The following is a 12,400-nucleotide window of genomic DNA, read 5'->3' on the forward strand; positions in this document are numbered from 1 at the left end:
TCCAGACAAGAACAGTATTCACCTCCCTCTCTTTTGTTCTTCTACATGTGGTGTCCAGCACTTCATAAAAAAAAATTATAAGATACACATAAAATCAAGGGAAAAATAATCAATGCATTGTTAGAAGATGGCAGAACCAAACCCAGAGATGCCCCAGATGTTGGCCCTATCATACAGAGACTTTTATATAACTATGATTAATGTGTTCAAAGATCCAGTAGAAAATACAGACAACGTGCCTGGACACATGAGGAATTCAGCAGGAAGATGGAAATGATAATTAAAAGTCAAAGAGAAATGCTAGAAATAAAAATCATCCCGTAACAGAACTTTGGCATACACAGAGCAAAACCTGATAGTACTGCAAAGAAAAATAGACAAATCTATAATTAAAGTTAGAGATTTCAACACTTCCCTCTCAGTAACCAGTAAATAAAGCAAGTAGGCAGAAAATCAGTAAAGGTATTGGAGATCAGAACGCTACCAAAGAAGCTGACATAACAGACATTTATAGAACACTCTACTCACCCCAAAACAGCAGAAGCACATTCTTTCCAAGGGCACCTGGACCTTTTAGCTAGACAGGACCATGTTCTCAGATAAAAACAAATCTCAATAATATAAAAGGAATGAAATCATAAAAGATGTATGTGTTCTCTGACCACAATGGAATTCACTAGAAATCTGTAACTGAGAGACACCTGAGAAACCTCCCCATATGTTTAAAAAGTAAATAATACACTTCAAAATAACCCACCAATTCAAGAAAAGAAGGAAATTATAAATATTTTGATGTGAATCCAAGAAAAACACAACATATCAATATTTATTGAATGCAGCTGAAATGGTGCTAGGAGGGAAATTTGTATCAGTAAGTACTTGCTATCATTAAATATTAGAATACAGAGTTTAGAAATAGACTCATGTGTAACTTCTCAAATGATTTTGACAAAAGTACCAAGATAATTTAATGGAGGAAAAACATTCAACAAATAGTTCTGAAACAACTGTAGATTATATTTTAAAAAGAGAACTTCAACTCTTTCATTGCATCATATATAAAAATTAGCTCAAAAGGAATCATGGAACTAAACGAAAGTGTTAAAACTATAAAACTTTTAGAAAAAAAATACATAAGTCCTTGGTGTGGGAAAGATTTCTTAGATAAGATACAAAAAGCAAAAAGCACAAATCATAAAAAGAAATTTTTTTAACATTTTTTATTGAGTTATAGTCATTTTACAACATTGTGTCAAATTCCAGTGTAGAGCACAATTTTTCAGTTGTACATAAAAGGAAATATTAATAAATTAAACTTTATCAAAATTAAAACTTCTGCTCTTTTAAAGCACTCTTAAGTAACAGGGGGAAAAAAAGTCACACACTAGGAAAACCTATTTGCAGAATATCTGATAATGATTTGTATCCAGAACATACAACAGGGAATTCTTACAGCTCAATAAAAAGAGAACAAACAATCAAATCTTTAAAAATGGCAACAAATTTGGACACTTCACCAAACAAGAGACATCAATGACAAGTAAGTACATGCAAAGATATTCAACATTAGTGGTCATTTGGGAAAGAAAATTAAGATCACAAGTGCTCAGGAAAGGGTTAACTCAGCAAGCCTAGATTGCTCAAACCTTGCACATCCCAAAGAAAGGCCTGTGTTCAGGACTGACCCTTGGACCCTTCTATGGGATACTCTGCCTGGTAAGAGTGTTTCTGTATGTCTGAACCCTTAAGTCACGCTGTATATATGGTGAACACCTGACTTTGTATGCCCAACCCTTAGGCTAGGCTGTCCCAGTCTGACCAGGTAAGTTTATCCTGACAATGTGATTTGTAGGAAATTCCTGGTTTTGCTTTGGGGTGTGGTACTTGGGTCGGAGTAGCTGAGGTCAGTCAGCCAGGTGCTGCATGGTTATGCTACTGACCCCCAATAGGACTCTGGACACCAAGGTTCAAGTGAGCTTCCCCAGTTGGCAACATTTTGCATATGTCACACTTTGCTGGGAGAATTGAGCATATTTCCATGTGACCCCACTGGGAAAGGAAACTGCGAAATTTGCACATGGTCTCTCCTGGAATTCACCCCATGGGCCTTTGCCCTTTGCTGATTTTAGTATGTATTCTCTCACAGGATAAATTATAACCCTGAGTAAAAGAGTTTTTCAAGTCTTGTGAGTCCATCTTGCAAAACAGTAAGTCCAAGGTGATACTGGGAATCCCTGAAGCAATGAGGTAATACTACACACCAACTCAAATGGCTAAAACTAAAGCTAATGATATACTAATTGACAGCTGCCAATTTGGCAAGGATTGAAAGCAACTGGAACTTTCATAGATCGTTGGTGAGAATGCAAAATGGTACATACAGCTTCTTCGGAAACAGTTTGGCAGTTTCTTATAAAGTTAAATACACTTATCATATGATCCAGCAATCCCACTCCTGGTCATATATCTGGAGAAAACTCCAATTCAAAAAGACACATGCACCCCAGTGTTCACAGCAGCACTATTTACGAGAGCCAAGACATGGGAGCAATCCAAATGTCCATCAGCAGATGACTGGACAAAGCAGTTGTGAGACAGACAGACAGACAGACAGACAGACATAGATAAAGATCATGAAATAGCACTCAGCCATAAAACAGAACGAAATAATGCCATACATTGCAGCAACATAGATGGACCTATAGATGATCATACTAAGTGAGGTAAGTCAAAGACAAATATGTGATATCATTTGTATGCAGAATCTAAAAAAATGACACAAAAGAACTTACAAAACAGAAAGAGACTTACAGACATAGAAAACAAATTTATTGTTACCAAAGGGGGAAGGGGGAGGAGAAGGATAAATTAAAACCTTGGGATTACAAGATATAAACTACTATATATAAAATAGCTAAACAATAAGGTCCTACTCTATAGCACAGGAAAAAATATTTAATACTTTGTAAAACCTATAATGAAAAAGAATATGAAAAAGAATGTGTGTCTATATATACATATATATTTGTGTATGTGTGTGTGTGTATGACTGAATCACTATGCTGTACACCAGAAACTAACATAACATTATAAATCAACTATACTTCAACCAAAAAAAAAAAAGGGAGAGGGGAGAAACCCTGCTTCTCAGTGTGTTGTGGTGGAACCCTAAAGGAACCAAGCAGCTCTCACCAGGGAAGCATTTGAGTCACACACATTTCTTTGTTCCATGTCTTCCACAACATAGGAGGGCTTCATTCAATTACTTGCAATGAAGGGGTTCTCTTTGCTGCAAGACAGCATAGCTAGAAGTTTAGAGCATAAGCTGTGGAAGCAGAACTCTCAGGATTAAAGGCCAGTTTTGCTATCTGCTGTATTTTTGCAAAGTTAGTGTCTTTCCATGTGGAATGGGGAAAGTACATCTTTGATAGGGGCACTTTGGGGATTCAGAGATAACGTTCATAAAGGTCCCAGCACAGCTCTCGGCACAGAGGAAAAGGCACAGTGAAGGTGAGCTCTCTTTTGATTAGCTGTGTTTGTTCTCCCTCTGTCCCATCGTGACTGAGTGCTTGCACTTCACTGAAAGTTTACAGCACATCAGCCCACACTGGCTAGCACATCGAAGATGGCAACGTGGAGGTGCGTGTCCTGGTGCCCACTGGCCTTGCTGGTAGGGAGAGGCAACTCCCTCAGCATCTCTGGCCATGCTGAGAATGAGGGGCTGCAGGTAACCCTCCCTGACCCTGCAGTTCCAGAATTATCCCATCCGGTGTCCGTGATTGACAGAGAGCCTTCTCAGCAGGCTGTGCTCTTGTGCTCTGTGCAAAGACGAACCATTAGTTTTCATCTCATCCTGTCATCAGGGTCCCTCAATCACCCCTTGATGCTTCCTTCCACTTACATATGAGCTGCAAGTTCCGAGAGCCTGGACACCACCCTCATTCCGGCTTCATCATGCTGTGATTTCTCACCTATTGAGAATTGTTCTATTTGGGTATCATTCCAGCAGCTGGCTTCCTCCTGCTCTTTTTATTTCTCTTGTTTGCTTTACAAATTAGAGAGAAAAATTCTTTCCTCGTTTTTTATTTCTGTCATGGGGCCGGGGGCTGGGAAGACGCCGGTCTTCAAATGTATCTTTCTAGATGCCCAGAAAACAGGACATCTCAGGGAACTGCAGGATTTGCTTTTAAGCTGAAGTACACCTGAGATTGTACCTGCTGGGTTTCTGGGCTGTAAATAAATACTAAACAAGTGGTTATTTCACCAGGATTTTAACTACAGGCTTATTTGCTTCTGTGAAATTCTAAGTGAGGCTCATTTTTGAAATGACTGGTGAAGAGAGACTTCAAACCCTGTATTCTAAGCAAATGGTACAGCCTCCCAAGGCCATCCGCCATCTGCCAGCCAAGTGTCTAAATTGCTGCAGCTCAAATCCCACTCCAGTAAACAACATTAACCAAAAGGTTCACTTTGCCGAATCATTTTCAAGTCCTGGAAAGCGGTCCACACTGACATTCAGTGTGGCACAGAGGGGAAAAACATCATTTTAGAGAAAGGGTGACCTGAGTCTGAGTGATGTGCGGAAAACTATGAGGATTAAAAATAATAAAATCATAAAAATCCTGCTTTGGGGGAACTTACTCCTTCCTGACCCTGGGCTTGGTACCTACCAATACCTCGCTGAGTTCTCAGCACAACCCTCTGAGGTAAGCGCCGTCATTACCTAGTTCTGCAGATGACAAAAGCGAGGCTCTGAGAATTTCAGCGACTTAACCTAAACTCACACAGATGGTAAATGGCAGAACCAGATTCAAACTCTGTCCTGCCTGAACCCCAGGTGCTCTGAACCAGTGGTCTCCTCAGTCGGGACCAGACAACTGCACTTCCTCAGCCGAAGAGGCATCCTCCCAGGAGCCTGAAAAAAAAAAAAAAACATAGAAACTGCTGGCTTCCCCCTGAGAGATGCTGATTCAGAGGGTCTCAGAGGGTCTCAGATGGGAGCCAAGGAATTCCGACGGGAACGACAGCCTAGCATCTACTCGATAATAACCCCTGGATTCTGGATTTGCATGAGACGATTGCAGGAGTCTCTAGACTGTGGCTGCAGAAGGGAGAGAGGCTGCTGGGTCTGGGGTCCAACACACAGGCTGTCATCATTTGAGCACGTTGCTTGATTGTGTTGTAACTCAGCTTCACACACCTGAGACACGTGTCGTGACATACACTCCCTGAATCTTCTAGTATCTTCTAAGGTTGTAATGGAGATGAGAAAAGATACAGTTGAGCACTGTCCACACACACCTCACACACACACATCATTGCAGTGTTCTATTTCTTATTCCCTGGGTGGAGAAGAATTCAGTGCTCTACCTAGAATAACAAAGATCCCGTTTTTACCCTATATTTTTAGTTGAGGTGTGGTGGACTTACAATATTATATTGCAAACCTCCCTCCCCAAGCCACAGCCAGTGCCTTTGTTTCCAGCAACAAGCACCTAAGGTTCTTCTAAAGGCTTCCCTGGGACAACGGAGTCTGCTTTCCTCAGGGGCTTACCTGTGCAGAGGGAGGCCCTCCCTGGCTCAGGTCAGGGCAATCCTGAGGCTCACCTACCCTGCAGAGCCCCACCGCAGGATCAGGACTCCAGGATTTAGCATGAGAGCAAAGGCTTGTGTGCTTCCTCCCCGTCTCCTGTCCCACCCTGCTCTCTTTCACACCGGCCTCTCCTGGGAGCCCTTCGGTAATAAATTTTGCAGGAATCTTCCATGTAAGACCTGCTTTCACCGAACCTCTAGGTTTTCCCCCGCAAAGTCTGAGAGCAGTGCCCTTCCCCCCAGGACCACCAGCACGGACACTCTCATCGCTTCCCCTCTGTCCTTCCTTCTCCCCAAGTCCAGTGCCATCTTCCAGTCTGAGGTTGTGATGGAGTTTTAGATGCTCAGCCTGGTCCTCAACACTTTTTTCCCTGTTTTTTAGTGCAAGACAAGGCCCAAGGCACTGGGGAAGGGGGCGGGGGCAGGGGTAGACCACGGGCTATTTGCTTGGTAACGGCCACGACTCTTCCCAGAGGCAGTGAATGAGATAGCTGCTTAAACGGGAGGAAGAGGAAAAGAGGCAAAATAGATGGGGGTGATACTAACTAGTATTTCCAAAATATTATTATACCACGTAACTCAGTGTCACAAATTTAATGGTGAGAGTAATAATAGAAATCTCTTTTCTAAATGTTCATTAAAACTGATCACTTAATGTAACAGAATGCATTGTCCTAAGGTGAATCCGGACCTCAAAATGTTTTTACCCTACATAGAGAGACTTATTTTTTTAAAAACTGGCCTGAGGTTGGGCTAGGCTACGGACATTCTATACGTGCTTTTCAAGACCAGTCTTCGTGTGTCAGGAGGTGCTGATGTCAGATGATCGAGTGACGAGCCCCCTTGGCTTGGCAGGGCCAGTCTCTCTCTCAAGTGGAGAAAAGATTTCCCCAGAGAGAATGAACATTTCTGACATCAGTGATTCTAGGAAATGATCGCGTCTATGGCAGGAAACGAAGACTGTGGGCAGAGGTATTAACCTGGGGGCTGCTAGGTGCTGCTGGGCCCGAACTGTGTGGTCTGGAGACAGCTGGAACACTTGGACGAGCGGGGGCAGGCCCTGAATTGCTGCTGCCCCAGCGAAGGCAAGCTGGACAAGGCGGGACAAAGGCAGCTGGACCCCGGGCATGGGTCTCGGCCTGTGCAGTGTTCTGTGTGCTGTATTTCCTTATGTAATGGGAGTGATACTTTAAATCTCCTAGTTAAGTTTTCTGTTTTCTCTCCTGCTTCCTTTCTGATATGACATTTATCACTACATTTATGCACTGGATGGAGCATAAACCAGATTCCGTGTCTGCACTGCCCCGTGACCACACATTGGCCTTGTAACTGGCCTGTGAAGCCCTCAGTAGGACTCGTCCCCTTCCATGGGTCACACAGCTACTTGTCTCTGTGACTACAGTCAGTGTCCCCCCCACTTTCCTGCTGCACTGAGGTGGGGGCACACCAGGACTCACCTGGCATTCATGTCACTGTCCAGGCTCCATGGGACTAGCTGTGACCCACAGGATGCTGGAGCCAGTGGACGAAGATTATCCCTTCTCGCCCTGGGACAGACTGTGGGATATACAGTCCCGTCATTAATCCTCCCAGGAGATATCCCAGGAGACCAAGAAATGGTCTTGGGATTAAGCTCAACGACATAGTCCCCTGTAGTTCTCTGCCTCTTTCCCTGTGTCATTCACCTTTCCCTTTCTCCCATTTCTTTGGGATTGCGTTTCCCAATCAAACACCCATTTGGTCCTAAGATCTGCTTTCTGGGGGGACGAGCCTGACACAGTCATCCCAAAAGTCCATCCTAGGAAAACGGAGGAGGTGAAACAAGAGATCTGACCAGATGGGGGAAGAAGTGAGAGACAGACTCGTACAATGAAAACACGAACTCTGGAGCCAGGCTGCCTGGATTCAAATCCTCGCTCCACCCTTTCCTAGCAAGGTGACCTTGGGCACGTTATCCAGCTCTTAATGCATACATTTCTAACGTGTAAAAACAGAGGAATAATAGACCATGCTTCACAGGGCTGTTGTGAGGACTGAGTGAGTTAATTAGGAGAAAAGTGCCTGATACACGGGCAGAGCAGTATTGATGTAAGCAGCTACCATCATCAGTCATCACATTATCACCATCATCATCATCATTTTAAGGCCACGATGGTGCTGGGAGAATGAGGGAGGGGGAAGAAGAAAAGCAAGAGATTAGCTACCAGTATCCTTAATTCCAACCCCCACCAAACAAGGGAAGAGAAGGCTGGGGCTGGGGACGTGGTATAACCCAAGATGGGTGGGCCAAATGGGTTTGAAGGAATCTAAGAACACGGCAGCCAGGGCCCCAGTTCCCTGCAGCATTGCACAAATAAGTTGACAGCCTCTCCAGGAGCATTCAGTCCAGTCGCACAGTGTGGCTCTGGTCGGGGAGCACAACACCAGTGGTCAGAGGGAGGGGAGATGGAGCGCCCAGCCCTGAGCAGCCCACCTGTGCCTTGCAGGGAATCCAGAAACGCCAGCTTTGGCAGGGGTGGAAGGACAGGACCCAGGTATAGGAATAGCGGTGCAAAGAATTCTGAGAGGATGGGAGGAACCAGAAGATTGTTGGGGACAAGACTGTCCAGTGGTACAGGACATTGAGAGCTGAGCTATGGCAGATACTGTCGCCTACATCTGGGGCTGTCAGCAGACAGACCAGGACAGGACCAGACTTCAGCAGGCACCAGCACCAAACACCCACTGGATCTGCAGAAGGGGATTTCAGAGGAAGTTGGCCATTGTTTGGAAAACAGCACACAGACCGTAGCCACATGCTCTTACCTGCACAATGAATTTATTGATGATTTTCCCTGCACGCAGATACCAACTTGGGAAGGTGAAGGCAGGAAGGAGAGTTGTTAAGAAAGAGAAATCGCTCCTGAAGGAGAGTGGATCTTTGAATGGGTTAAATGTTTACCAACAGGTATATTGTAAACTGGAGGAGCCTGATTTATATTTGCATAGAAAATCTAAGCTTATCCGAACCACCCCCGCCCACCTCCTTCAGCAGAGGGAAGGAGGGCTCTGGTGCCAGATGACAACAGTTATAACCACGGGGGCAGTGACATTTTCTTTGCACATCAGAAGAACTCTCAGAAATAACTGGGCACTCAGAAAGCATCATTGCAGAACTCAGGTGTATAGAGTGATTATTTCTGACAATAAAACTCTTTGAGGCTTGTAACATTGAATTTTAAAATCCTTATATAGTTAAAAAATTCCCTGGACATTAACAATATCCCTTTAAGGCCACTTCTACTTATTACGGTCATTTTTCCCTCCAAGGGAGGGGCTGGGGGGTGAGGGAGGTGGGTACCAGACATTTAATGTGTCTGAGACCAGAAAAGGGGACGGGAGGAGTGGCTGTGTTCATTCAAAATGGGCAGAGTATTCTGCTCCATTCTCACTGGAGTAAACAGCACATATTCCTTAAGGTCAAGCAAGTACAGAATCTCAAGCATGAATAATTAATAAGGATGTACAAGATGTCAGAACTCACATTCCCTGGATTTGCTAAGATACAGATAAATTGGAATCTGACAAAAACAAATTGTGTTTAATAACCCTTAAAGACGTGATCTCTGAAGCATCCTGCATGGCTCTGGTTGCCCCTTGTCCAACTTCTTCTATCTTAATTTATGGTTGACAAAGACTAGTGAGAAAAAAATGTTTGGACTTAAGCAATAAAATCAGTTACAAAACCACTTACTTTATCACATATTTAATGTGCTTCCCTACCACTTTTTTTTGGTGTAACTTTCCAATCTCTCTATCTAGGGAAGACATACAAGGTATCACTTAGTCTCAGCTGAGAAAGCATCTTCCAGAGCCAGCTCTGGGATCAGAGTCATGGAATGAATCATCCTTGCGAACTTTCTTGATTCCGTGAAAGAGAAGAGTGGGAGAAAGTAGCCCCACTGAGAGCAGAAGGGGAACAGCCCCCTGATGCCTCAAAAGAATGCTTCCCAAAACTGGGCATGGTTCTGCCCTGGGCAAAATTATGAAGCCAGGGAGAAATTATATTTATATAAGATTCTGTATTCCTCCAAAATTTTATCCATCATTTCTCTTTGGGGGAACTTCAAACCTCTCCTTTAGTTCTCAAAAAATGTTACTCATTTGCCTTTCTCCCATTGTCCACAAATTTCCTTCCTTCCTTCCTTCCTTCAAGAATAGATGTGCCCAGTTAGGGGTCAATGGTACATCTCTCACATCTAATAGAAAATGTGAGTCCTCTACGTTACTCTGAAAGGAATTTAATACAGATAACGCCTTCCCCACGTAAAGGAAACCAAGGCTCAAAGCAGCCTTCAAGGTTAAGTGGGTCCAAATGTTTTCAGCATCTCTCAACCTCTACCCAGAGTTAAATTATGTCTTCAGTGGGTGTCTTTCATGGTGCTGTGTGTGTATGTGTGTGACAAAATAATCCTAATTACAAAACTTTTCTTCAGAGACTTGACACATCCAAGAAAATAGTATTCCTTTTTTCTACCTCAAATAGTTATTCTGTATTGATATTAAGAAATATTATGGGACTAGAAGTGGGAATAAGGAGGCCACATCACTAAGGAAAAGGGAAAACTTTATTTCACAAGTTATCAATCACTGAGTATAAAGACTACATTAAAAAATCATATTTTCTGATAAAGCTGGAACTTCCGATCATTGAGGAAACAATATATTATTCATTAAATGGTGTTGGAACATATCACCAATCATTTGTACAACAAATTACAGTACTTCATATATTATACAGCACCAAAATGAATTTCATGTGGACCACAGTTTTAAATATAAAAATAAAACTATAAAATATTAACAGAACGTAGGAGTGATGATTTAGGTAACAATAGTGAGGAGATGGCCTTTGTATGAATTGTGCCAAACTTAAAAACCATTTTTTAAAAAAAAGATGTTACATTAATCATATAAAATTAGAACTTATATGTATCAAAGATTCATTGTGAAAAAATTAAAGCAATGCAAAGAATCTAGAAAAAAAATTTGCAACATATAATGAGAAAAGAATTGAGGTCGTTAAAGTCTGTCACAAGCAAACTAGAAAAATAAAAACACCAGTAGAAAAGATTACAAATAAAACGAAAAAGTATTTTACAAAGGTGAAATCAACCAGTCCATAAGGAGATGAAAAAATGTATGAAGTGCTAGTTAGTCGTCAAGGAAATGCGCCTTCAAACAATAATGAAGCATTCTTCATCCACCAAATTGCCAGACTTTTTAAAGCTAAAATTCTAGGGATTGCCAAGTGTTCAGAAAAATGGCCCCTCAGAGAAGCATAAATTAATAACTATCTTTCAGAAGTCACTTGGGTGACATATATGAAAAGGCCTAGAATTGTTCTTTCCCTTTTTCCCCAGGCTCCCACTTCTGGAAATACTCCTTACCCAGTAAGCGTAAATGGCACTATAATAATATGTATCTGAGAATCACAGGGCAGACTGGCTCATTCACCCCCATTTCAACTCCCTTGTAGCATATTTCTGTCCATAAATAGAGATCTACACATAACCAAGTTTAATGACCTCATTATATTGCACCATGTGGACGTATCATACCTCATGTATCCATCTCCATGCTGACAGACACTGAGGCCATTTCAAGATTGTGTTTTTGTTAAAAATGCTTCAGAGGACATCCTACTAAGTACATCTTTTGCACATGGTCTCCAATTATTTCCTTAAGATATAATCCCCAGATGTAGAATTACAGAGTCAAAGTGTGCCCATCTAAAATATAAATACATGGTTGTAAAAACTTGCAGCAATTTATTCCCAACAGTAATGTACCACTGCCATCTTCCCACACCCTTGCCTCGAAGGATGTTAATAATCTTCTTAAATATTATCTTTCTTATAGATAAAAAATAATCTCCCATTGCTTTGTGTGGTAATTTGCATATGGAATATGAATTTGTCAATTTAGATATTCCCATTTCTCCTACTTTTTCCTGTTTTAAAAAGTCTTGATATATTAAAAATACTAACTTTGTTTACACATGCACAGCAAATAAGTTTCTCCAAATATATTTGTTTTTTACCTTTATGTTAATTTTTTCAGTACAAAATTTTAAAATTTCTACATGGTATGCCGTTAAATTTTTCCTTTATTGTTTCTACACTTGCTGTCATTTTCAGAAAGTCCTTCCCACCCAGCATAAGTGAAAAAATACCCAGTGCATTTACTTTTTAAAAAATATTATATTATGAAAATTTTAACATATATAGAAATGGAGAGAACAACACACAGACCCATCAAAAAATTAACAATTAGCAAGCATCTGCATCTCTTGCTGTATTTATCCTTATTTCTATTTCACCACTTTTTTTTTTTTTGCCAAAGCACTGTAAATTCCTGTCATATCCTATATCCTTCACTACAAATCTCTAAAAACAATTTTGTCACAAATCCATGGTAACAATTTTACATCTAACAAAATTAACAATTCCTTGGGATCCTCTATCTCAACCATTATCAAATTTTCCCAATTGACTAAAAAGTGTCTTCTTATTGTTGCTTGGTTTGACTCATTCCTAAATCACACCCATATACTACTTTGGACTTCATGTCTCTTAGATCTCTTCTAGCTTAAGAATTTCTGCTCCTTTTTCTTTCTTCCCTTCTTTTTCCTTGTTACCGAATTGTGTCAGAAACCAGATTCATCATCTGAAGGAATGGTCCTACTTTTCAGATGCAGTTGTCTGCTGCCTAAATAATAAATTTATTCCTTTATCCCTACAGTTTCTGTAAAGAGAAGTTAGCTCCA

General features: G+C 41.5%; 1 long non-coding RNA gene across 2 annotated transcripts in view; it reads right to left on the minus strand.

Moving 5' to 3' along the window:
* The window catches only part of LOC123613024 (uncharacterized), a 485,726-nt gene that overhangs the window by 453,996 nt on the left and 19,330 nt on the right, over positions 1-12,400 (minus strand). Inside the window, exon 4 of one of the 2 annotated variants that reach the window (XR_006720339.2) lies at positions 2,808-4,915. The exons of the other annotated variant lie outside the window; for it this stretch is intronic. This is a non-coding gene — a long non-coding RNA (uncharacterized LOC123613024). Of the gene's footprint in view, positions 1-2,807; positions 4,916-12,400 lie in introns of those variants that run through there. 2 annotated transcript variants of the gene reach the window in all.

This window comes from Camelus bactrianus, chromosome 29, assembly GCF_048773025.1.
Source record: "Camelus bactrianus isolate YW-2024 breed Bactrian camel chromosome 29, ASM4877302v1, whole genome shotgun sequence".
Lineage (NCBI taxonomy): Eukaryota > Metazoa > Chordata > Mammalia > Artiodactyla > Camelidae > Camelus > Camelus bactrianus.